Raw genomic sequence first — 11,535 nt, forward strand, 5'->3', positions numbered from 1 at the left:
TGTGGGGGAGTGTGGGGGAGTGACCAGCATGGTCGAGGCTCACAGCAAGAGGGGAAGAAGGTAGGAAGGAGCAGAGCAGGACAAAAGATCAGTAACTGCGTTAGTCCCAGACCCTGGCTGGCATGGTCCCCTCAGGCTGTTCCAATCTAGAACGGGAAGTGCAATTCCCTTCTCTAACTTGGAGAAAGGCTTGACAGCCAGTCGAAGCTGCCCTCCCCTTGGAGCTGGAGGCCCACAGGCGGCCACTCTGTGACAGTTGTCCAGAGGCCAAGTGAGCTCTCAGCCCAGGCGTGAGTCAGGGATTCTGCAATGTCTGACTCTCCCAAGAATGCCTTCCATCTAAGGGGGCTGTGCTGTTGGCTGCCAGGAGGGAGAGAGAAGCGCTGGCCAGGGAAGACCAGGAAGCTGCCTTCCCCTCCTCCAAGGGCAGGCCCCGCCCCCAGCCATCCACAACTCAGGAACTCTAGAGCCCTCACCCACACCCCGGCCCGCGAGTGCCATGGAGACACATGTGTCTTCACGTGTCTTCATGTGCAATATACACAGTACTCAAAGGCATCAGTGTGCATACATGTATGTGTAACTGTCTGGAAACCCGAGTGCACTACATGTTATATACACGTGTGTGCCTGATGTTGGCAGGCACACAGACTGGCACCCTGCCTCTTCCCAGTGTTCCTCTGTCCCCTTCTGGCCTTCTCATGCAGGGAAAGGCCAGACCTTTGGGGCTCCTAAGTTGGGACACAGTGATTGACACTGTCCTGTCTCGCCTTTCTCCCAGGTGACGCTCATGCCGGAATGATAGTGATGACTCGGTTGACGACAGAACTGTCCTCCTTGTCACAGCATCTCCACTGCTCAGAGATGAGCTGTGACCTGGGCCCACCCCACTCCCCAGCGCTAATGTGCTCCAGCTTGGTGCAGCACCCTAGTGTTACCACACACAAGGGCCCTGGGACCTCCTCCTGGCTCTGCCACCCTGTGCCCATGACCTTGTCTCCCTCATCAACCACACTGTTATCTCCAAAAAAAAAAGCCCAGGTCAGGATCTCCAGGTCACACCCCGATCACTCCTCACAGGCTGTCACCCCTGATCCCCTCTGAGGAAATGCTGTTGACCTTTCCTGTTCTGTCTTCTGAATGTTCCCAAAAGTTTTACATGCTTTGTGAGTGTGTATTCATGCTCGCGTGTGTACACACACACACACACACACACACACACACACTGCCAGCCAAGGCTGTAGCTAGAATGGGGACTCCCCTTGAGGGCAGAGGCAGAGAATGGCAGCCTAGCCAAGGAGTCAGGAGTCTGTGTCAGGATCTACCTCCTTCCCCCCACAGATCACCTATTGACCTTGCAGAACCTCCAACTGAGCAGTTCTCAACTTGTGGGGCTTGGCACCTTTAAGGGATCCAATGACCTTTCACAGGGGTCACATATCAGATATCCTGCATATCAGACATTCACATTATGATTCATAACAGTAGCAAATTTACAGTTATGAAGTAGCAACAAAAATAATTTTATGGTTGGGGGTCACCACGGCATGAGGACCGGTATTAAAGGTCACAGCATTAGGAAGGTTGAGAACCACTGCTCTGACCTCGAGGCTCAGCTCCACCTCCTCACCCATGGTCTGGATGGATCATGTTTTAAACTAGAAGGAAGCTCACACACACTCCTGGCAGGAGGAGAAATCAGCACACTTGCAGCTGGGAGACGGTAGCTCAGTGTCGAAGCTCTCACCCACCAAGGCCCTTGTTTAGTCCTCAGCACAGGAAGGAAGAGGGAGGGACAGAGATGAAGACCAAAGAAAAGCTTTGCTGGAGACAGAGACAGCGTTCATGCCACGCACTTCAGTGGCACACGCCTTTAATCTCAGCACTCAGGAGGCAGAGGCAGAGGCAGGCAGAGCTCTGTGAGTACGAGTGTAGCTCGGTCTACAGAGTGAGTTTCAGGACAGCTAAGGTCACACAGAGAAACGCTGTCTTCAAAAAACAAACAAACAAACAACCCCCCCCAAAACAAACAAACAAAAAAAAAACCAAAAAAAAAAAACAAAAAAAGGAACCTATAGTGAATCCTTCCTTGTAATGGCACAGATGGGGTGGACACACGCTGAAAGGGATTGGATCTCAGAGTGCAACAAGAAAGTAGAGTACTTGCCGGGCACTCCCTTGATCCTGCATGGGGGCCATCTCTGGAAGGTCATCAGAAACACTGACCAGGTCTATCGACGACCATTGCTGCAGAGAACTGGATGGCGGGTGGATTGGAAGGCTTGTCTCTATGGTCATGGTGTGCGCACCTTGGAACTCAGAAGTCAGGAGAAAGAGGCAGGCAGGTCTCTGCGAGTTCAAGGCCAGACCAATCTCCAGAGTGTTCCAGAACACCTGGAGCTCCAGAGTGAGCCCCTGTCTCACACGAACAAACAGAAGGGAGACAAAGGCAATGAGAAGTGGAGCATTGGCATCATCAGAACCAGACAGCTCTTCTAACTAACCTGCTAGTTAAAGGTCTGAGTTCATTTATTTTTGCTTATTTGAGAAAGGGTCTCCCTACATAGCCTTGGCTGTCCTGGAACTCATATGTAGACCAGGCTGGCCTTAAACTTAGATATCTGCCTGCCCCTGTCTCCTAAGTGCTGGCATTAAAGGTCTGTGCCACCACCGCCCAGCCTTGTGAGTTTTTTTCTCTTTAATGAGTGTGTATTGTAAGCAGTTAATGAACTATATATACATACACGGATGTGTGTAGTATTCACAAAGAAAGGCTCGGAAGAAATATTCTTAAGTGGGTTAGTACCGTCTCTGGAGAAGAATGTATATCACCTCTTTTTCCCTTCTCTGCTCCGGATGTTTTCAACAGCACGTACTTTACAATCACCTCAAAACACCAGTAAAATAAGTAGAACAAAACCAGCCAATGGGAGGCCATGCTTTAGCGTAAAGAGATTGTGGGGTAGGGTGGGGGTATTGCTGGGGAAGCCTCTGACCTTTGGAGACCCCCTAAAATGGGACTACTTCACTACAGCCCTGGGGGCAGCTGCAGGTTCCTGCAGCCAGAGCTGGCTTTCCCTGTCAGCCAGGCTGTAGCATGGGGAGGACAGGGCTGTGTGTGTGTCGGGGAGTATGTCAGCGTGGGTCAGGATATCACAGAGAAGACTCAGGAGCCCAGAGCCAGAGCCTGGACCTTTGACCCTGGCAAGAACTCAGAGCTGGGAATGTGTGGTGGTGGTTGGGCCTGGAGGCCACAAAGGAGGAAGGAGAAAGGCCTCCCTAGAATGCAGCCTGGGTGAGGAGGCAGCAGCAAGTGGTCCTTCCCCTGAGATGGAGATTGGGTAGGGAGCTCCTACGGGAGGCAACGGCCTTCCATAGTCCCCAGTAGGGAAAATTTTGGTGCCTGACGGCTTCTGGTGGAGGAGGCTGGGGGGAGGGGAGGGGAGGCCGTGCAGGATGCTATGGAGCAGCGGCTGGCTTCCCCCTGTTCCTCCTCCCTGGCCGAGAATGCCAGGGGTGGACCAGGCCGCCCAGTGATCCTCGGTGGGTGGGGTGGGCCAGCGCTGGGGTCTGTACACTCGGCTGGGTCTCATTGGCTGTCAGGACTGGAGCTGCACAGAGACAGGCCAAGCTGATGCAACGTGGGCCTATCATTGCAAGCCCTGTGGAGGGATGCAGCTGTGCTGGCTGCTGCCCAGCTGTTCCAGCGGGGAGGTGGGGAATGACTCTCAAGGCAGCCCAGCCAGGCCCAAAGGCCTCTGTTGTCGGCCTGCTCTGACTCAGGAGGGAAACATGCCTTTCATGGAAGCATCCAGATCTCTGCCGTGTGTGTGTGTGTGTGTGTGTGTGTGTGTGTGTGTGTGTGTGTGTGTGTGTGCGCGTGCGCGCGCGTGCATTCACCACCGGGAAAGAGACCCAGCTGATGATGTGCTGCAGCTGTTCTCAGGGCTCAGCGCTCTCAGGGCCAGATGGGGAGGAAGGGTAAGGGAGAAAGAGCCTAAGGAGAGAGCCAGGGCCATCTGCCACCTCTTCTGTGGGGGAGTTTGGGCAAGTCCTTGATCCCTCTGAGACTTAGTTTCCTCATCTCCTTAGCTGGAAGAGTTGTGAATGAGAACTCAGAAGGCAGGCTTGGAGAGGGAAGGAGATGCCCCAGAGGGTACAGTGGACCAGTCTGAGCCCTGACACAAGAACAAGAGAAGAGAAGGGGCCTCCTCTTCCTCCTTCTCCTCTTCCTCCTCTTCCTCCTCTTCCTTCTCCTCTTCCTCCTTTTCCTCCACCTCCTTTTTCTCTTCCTCCTCCTCTTCCTCTTCCTCCTCTTCCTTCTCCTCTTCCTCCTCCTCCTCCTCCACCTCCTCCTTCTCTCCCTCCTTCTCTTCCTCTTCCTCCTCTTCCTCCTCTTCCTTCTCCTCTTCCTCCACCTCCTCCTTCTCTTCCTCCTCCTCTTCCTCTTCCTCCTCTTCCTTCTCCTCTTCCTCCTCTTCCTCCACCCCCTCCTCCTATTCCTCCTCTTCCTTCTCCTCTTCCTTCTCCTCTTCCTCCTTTTCCTCCACCTCCTCCTTCTCTTCCTCCTCCTCTTCCTCCTCCTCCTCCTCTTCCTCCTCCTCTTCCTCTTCCTCCTCTTCCTTCTCCTCTTCCTCCTCTTCCTTCTCCTCCTCCTCCTCTTCCTCCTCTTCCTTCTCCTCCTCCTCCTCTTCCTCCTTTTCCTCCACCTCCTCCTCCTCTTCCTTCTCCTCTTCCTCCTTTTCCTCCACCTCCTCCTTCTCTTCCTCCTCCTCTTCCTTTGGTGTATTTTTCCTCTTCTCTCTTTTTCTCCCTTTTGTCTGTTTCATTTTGTCGAGAAGGGTTTCACATAGTCCACGCTGGCCTCGAACTCCTTATATAGCTGAGGATAAATTACCCTTGAGTTCCTGATACAGCTGAGGCTGGACTTTGAACTCTATTTTGTTTTGTTTTGTTGTTTTTTGTGACAGGGTTTTTTTTTTTTTTTTGTGGGAGCCTGTCCTGGAACTCTCTTTGTAGACGAGGTGGCCTCAAATTCACTGAGATCCACTTGCCTCTGCCTCCCAAGGGCTGGGATTGAAGGTGTGCTCCACCACCGCCCTGTGTATGGCCTTTGAACTCTTAGTCTCCGGGCCCCCCCCCCCCCCCCCCGCCCAAACCTCAGTCTCCCAGGTGCTGGGATTACAAGGTGCCACCTCCCCAGTTTAAAGGAGTGTCACGTGACATCCATCTTCCTGTACCCCCAGACCTTGTGTCTTCCCTGCTGGGGGCCTCAAAGGAAATGTTTCCTCCAGCAGCCTGGAAATGACATACGTGGCTTTGAAATCAGGCCTTGGCTTAGGTCCCTGGGCTACACCAGAGGACACCAGCAGGCTCATGTTGGCACTATGTCACCTAGGCCTCTTGGTGGCTTTGTCTATAAGTTGATTACCTTTTTAATTCTGCCCAGGTCCTAGGCAGAGCTTTTGAGGTGTTGGGACAGTGGGAAGTGAGACTTGGACACATGGTCACTAGGGTTGAGGGAGTCTTGCTCAGCAGTTGAGGGTCCCAGGATCTACACTGGGGCTCAGGTTGGACTCAGGAACCCCATGTGGAGTACTGAGAAAGCTTTGAGGAGCAGTCAGAGCCTGTGAGCGCCTCAGGGCCCCCGCTTTCCGAGAGGATGTTCCCCAAATCCCACCTCTCAAATCACTGTCTTAAGCCTCGATCATCATGAAGTGGGAAGAACAATGTTTCTTAAAACACGCACACACACACACACACACACACACACACACACACACACACACACACACGACACCTTGTGTATGTGTGCACCCACTCGTGTGTGCATACCAGGACACAGATGTGTAGCGTCAAAGGACAACTTGTAAGGGTCAGTTCTCTCCTCCCACCGTGTAGGTCCCAGGAATCAAACTCAGGTTGTCAGGCTTGGTGGCAAGCCCCTTTGCCCACTAGTCCATCTCCCCAGTCCAGTAGTTTTTTGTTGTTGTTGTTGTTGTTGTTGTTTTAGATAGAGTGTCTCTATGTAGTCCTGACTGTCCTGAATCCTGCTATGTTGACCAGGCTAGCCTGAACTCAGAGATCTGCCTGCCTCTGCCTCCTGAGTGCTGGGAGGAAAGGCGTGAGCTACCACCGCCCAGCTCAACCCCAGAGTCCTTCAAAGTCTGTCTCCCGGTTGCTCTGAGGAACAAAGGAAAGCAAATGAAACACACCACTGGTTTGGGATGCCTGTAAGCTGCACAGCTATCACTGGAGGACACATGGTTTGGGATGGCCTGTAAGCTGGACAGCTATCACTGGAGGACACACCCCTCCCTTCCCCCTCCCCTTGCTTCTCTCCCTCCTTTCTAGCAGCTCAGAGACCCAGTCTGCCCTCCCAGAGTCGTGGGGGGGGGGCATCCTCCCAGTCAGCCAGAGAGCCCCCTGTCCCTGAGCACTGAGCACAAGAGAGTCCCAGCAAGTCTGTTCTTCTTTCTCCAGTGTAGCAAGGATGCTCTGAGGAAGCGCTATGGACCAGGCACTGTTCTAGGACCTGGGAGAAGAATGAGCTGAGCTGACCTTTGCTTCCAGGGCCTCCATGTTGGCTGAGAACCAAGAAACAAACACGATGTGATCACACTAGGAAGAAAGAAAGGCGAGGGAAAGGGGGAAAGATTCAAATTACACCAGCCGCTGAGACTTGAAAAGCAAGTTTCAAGTGGCTTGAAACAACACAAATTTATCCTTACGGTTCTAGGGGTCAAAATACTGAATACGGCACTCCAGGGGTGAATCTGTCTTAATCCGTCATTTTTCCTGGTGCTGTGACAAAATGACCCAGGAAAGGCCACTTAAGGAAGGAAGGGTTTCTTTTGGCTATGATTTGAGGGGGTGCAGTCACCTCGGTCACAGCAGGTGTGTGGGGCAGCTGGGTCCATTGTTTGTGGTCAGGGAGCGGGTGGGGTGTGCTGATGCTCAGCTTGCTCTCTCTGTTTTTTGTTGTTGTTTTGTTTGTTTGTTTGTTTGTTTTATGAAGTCCAGGCTCCCAGCCTGTGGGGTTTTTCTACTCACAGCTAGGAGAGACAGTCTCAGACACACACAGAGATGTGTGGCCTAGGTGATTCCAAATCTAGTCAAACCGACCAAGGAAGTCCACCATCACACTATCCTTCCCAGCCTCAAGGTCCCTACAGTTCCGTGACTCTCTTGGCCTTTGCTTCAGCCTTCAAAATCAGCAATCATAGCACCACCAGGTCCCCTCCCTAGGACTCCTCAGTCCATCCCCTCATCCGACTCTGACTTCCTCTTGTAAAGACCCTCCTGATTGTGTTTGTGTTCTTCACAAAAACCAGAGCTTAGTTACCCCACGTGAAGTCTCTTGACTACACAACGGAATGTGTTTCTGGGTTCCGAGGATTTGGGACACCAGCATTCTTCAGGAAGCCATGATTCTTTTTCTTTTAATTCCTTTTTTGTTGATTATTTGGGAACCTCACATCATGGCCCCAATCACACCAATCACACTGACTTTCTAGTCTTCTCATGCCCCCTCCCGTGACCTCTGTCCCTGAAAAGAAACAAGTCCATTTCGTGTTGTCCATATATTCACTGGAGTATGGTCAAATTCCTGGTGGCCAGTCCCTCAAGGGAGGATGAGTCTTTCTCTGCCTGCATCTGTGCCAGAAGCCATCAGCTAAGAGGAGACTCGTGGGGTTGGGCCGGCTCCCCTGCCCTCAGGGGCATTAGCATAGCTGGGCGGCACATCTGCATCAGTGGGACACAGGCTGCGGACATCAACACGGCCCTTGGCCATGTCAGGACCACTGACCCACTCATGGCCCTCCGCAAAGCCTGAGGACGTCACCACGACATCAGAGAGCGGCACAGACTACACACGTCCACATGGATCTCAGGTTTCATTGGGGTCTGGGGCAGCAGCATGGGCCACGGACACTGACATGGCCTCCGGTGGCATCAGAGACCATGGTGGTCCTTTAGGGAGGTCCAGTCCAGAAAGTGAGATTCTCCTCAACTTGGGCCTCTATCGATGCCCAGAGCCAGGGGGATCCTGTGGCCATGAAGAAGGTTGGGGGCTGAGTCTGTGTCTGTATAAGCTCTGCCACCATCCCCCGAAGCCTGCTGGGCACTGCCGAATGTAACCTCAGCCTCCTTCTCACCTGTCACAGCCGTCCAGTCTCCAGGTCTGCCTCTCTCCCTAGTGCACACACTTCTGTTCTTCTAACTTTCCACCTCTCCATACGTTTGTTCGTGTTGTGGTGATACATAGTGTATGTACCCTAATAAACTTGCCTGAGGCTCCAAGGACAGAGCCAGCCACTAGCTCAGACACACAGCCAGGTGGTGGTGGCACACACCTTTAATCCCAGCACTTGAGATCTCATGCCTTTGCTTGGGAAGCACACACACCTTTAATCCCAGGAAGTAATATGGCAGAGCAGAGAAGGGGATATAAGGTGCGAGGAAACAGGAACTCACTCTCTTTAGGCTGAGGATTTCATAGAGGTAAGAACTAGTGGCGGGCTGCTCTGCTTCTCTGATCTTTCAGCTTTCACCCTGATATCTGGCTCTGGGTTTTCTATTAAAAGACCATGTAGATTCATACAACATCATGTAGTGGCACCCACCTGCCCTGGGCCGTGGGCCTGGACATGCTTCAGAAACTCCTCCCCTCCTCGTCTTCCTCTTCTCCTTCTTTTTGGTTTTTCAAGATAAGGTTTCTCTGTGTAACACTCCTGGCCGTCCTGGAACTCACTTTGTAGCCCAGGCTGGCCTCAAACTCACAGAGCCTGCCTCTGCCTCCCGAGTGCTGGGATTAAAGACGTGCGCCATCACCGCCCAGAAGCCATTGTTCTTATCATCGGCGAAGCCAAACCCAGGCAGCTCTGAAGGGAGGTGCAAGCGCAGAGGGCCAAGGCCAGAGCAACTGAGGCATGATCTAGGGGGTGACAAGAAGGTTAGCTTTCTAGAAATCAAAGCTCTATCAGCTTTATCTTATCAGTCCATTCATGAGGCTGATCATACCCCTGCAAACAATCACGCTGTGCTCCAGGAACCCAGAGCCTCGGGTCACTGAGGAGATTCGGAGTTACTTCAACCCCTTTGCTCCTGGCTATCACACTTGTGTGGGGCTTAGAGGAAGAGCCCTGGATACTTGAAGGAGTCTGTCGGTGGGCACTCCTCTGCCCGGGCTGACGGATAAGGAGCATGAACAGCCACTGGTACCTGGGTATAATCTTGGTATGTCTTCCTCAGTGAAGGCCAGGATTGTGTGGCTGAGGGAGGTTGGGCCAAGAAAGCCGGTCTGGAGCAGTGGTAGGAACCTTCAATGGCTGTATTGTTGGCTCTGGGCTGTGGCAGGAGAGGCTCCAGGGTCTGCTGAATGAGTCATCTGTGCTGTTGAGTTGGAATGCCCAGGTCAGGCACTCTCTTGGGAGATGACTTCCCAACCTACCCCCAACTCAACCCAGGCCCTGCCGTTTGGCTTGCTGTCAGGGACCATGGCTGTAACAAGTCAGCTCTCTGTGCGGCTGGCTATTGAACTGTGGTCCTCCTTGTTGGAAGGTAAGCTCTGTAGATACGCCAGGAACTGCCTGCCTTCATCAGCACCGGCACCACCAGGCACTAATCCAGAGCTGGGCTCAGCGGTGTTCCGTGTATGTCTGTGATGGATCATGCACGCAGGGACACGTAAACACAGGGATGGATACATGGATGCAGAGCTCGCTGGCACCGTCATCCTCACTTTACCTGGTCACCTCATTCTTGACCTTTGTCCCTAATACTTCCTTACCAGCTTCCAGCCTCCTCCACACTGTTGCCAGGGGATCATTCCAGCACACCACCTAGTGAGACGCTTTCTGGGATTCCGAGCAACTCTCAAGAGGTAGTAGCCACTCCCTGCCTGGCTCCAAAGCTTCCTCTACCCCTGCCAGCTTCAGCAGCCCCCTCCCAGGTTCTCTCCTCCACCTCAAGCACTCTGGTATTCCCAGAACACCCTTCATCCTTGCTCCTCTCATGGATGGCTGCTCTGTCCAAGGCCTCCTGGGTAGCCCCTTCCCTAGGCTTTTTACACCTCAGCACCAGCTGTAATTCCCCGTTAGCATACCTGCCTTCCTTTCTGTAACCTGAGACCCAAGCAGCAGGAACTGATCCATGCCTCTTGCATCCCCAGGACACAGCAAAATGCTAAGCAGTTGTGCCCCAAGACAGTGGGTGGGACGAGACCTGACCCGTGGACGCTTCTGCCCTCTGGTGTTCATTTTGAGCTACTGCAGTTTCCTGCAGCTTTTAGGACTAGTAACATCAGTTAAGATCAAATCTGTTTAGAAGGGATATTTACTGGATCCCATAAACCTATAAACGAGAAAATTTAGGAGGTGTAGCCTACTGATCTGTGTTAACGAACCCTCCAGGTGGTGTGGATACAAGTTTGCAAACTATTATTCTGGCATCTTGGGTAAGAACCACTCCTGAGAGGCTGAGAAAACAGAGGAGACAGGAGGTACCTGGGAGCAAGGTTGGAGAAATACAGGATGCTTAATTAAGGCTAAATTTCAAATAGAAAATGCAACATTTTGTTGCAAATGTTGCTTCAGACACCCAAACTTTAAAAAAAAAATCCATCATTTCCCTGAAATTCTTCTTTAGCTGGGTGTGTTTTCTTTCTGAAGCCTTGTGTACAATACAGGCATAATTCTACACTGTCACCATCTTAAATCCTTTCTATTTTAAAAATTTATTAATTAGTCAGGTGGTGGTGGCACATGTCTTTAATCCCAGCACTCGGGAGTCAGAGGAAGGTGGATTTCTGTGAGTTCCAGGCCAGTTCGGTCTACAGAGCGAGTTCCAGGACAGCAAGGGCTACACACACACACACACACACACACACACACACACACACACACACACACACACACACACACAAACCTTGTCTCAAAAAACCAAGTATACATCTTTTTTAATTTAGTGTGTGTGTGCTCCTGGCAGACGAGAGCATGCATGGCCTGTGTGTAAAGGTCAGAGGACGGCTTCCAGGAGTTTATTTCCCTGCCACCATGGATTCAGGGCATCATGCAAGCACAGCAAGCGTGTTTTTTTTTTTTTTTTAAGTTAATTCAGTCTTGGAATGATCTAACTAATTCTTTTTTTTTATTAACTTTTTTTATTTTATTTTACAATACCATTCAGTTCTACATATCAGCCACGGGTTCCCCTGTTCTCCCCCCTCCCACCCCCTCCCCTTACCCCCAGCCCACCCCCCATTCCCACCTCCTCCAGGGCAAATCCTCCCCCCAAGGACTGAGATCAACCTGGTAGACTCAGTCCAGGCAGGTCCAGTCCCCTCCTCCCAGGCCGAGCCAAGCGTCCCTGCATAAGCTCCAGGTTTCAAACAGCCAACTTATGCAATGAGCACAGGACCCGGTACTGGTACCACTGCCTAGTTGCCTCCCAAACTGATCAAACCAATCAACTGTCTCACCTATTCAGAGGACCTGATCCAGCTGGGGCCCCCTCAGCCTTTGGTTCATAGTT

The sequence above is a fragment of the Peromyscus maniculatus genome, chromosome 1 (assembly GCF_049852395.1).
Source record: "Peromyscus maniculatus bairdii isolate BWxNUB_F1_BW_parent chromosome 1, HU_Pman_BW_mat_3.1, whole genome shotgun sequence".
NCBI classification, from domain to species: Eukaryota; Metazoa; Chordata; class Mammalia; order Rodentia; family Cricetidae; genus Peromyscus; species Peromyscus maniculatus.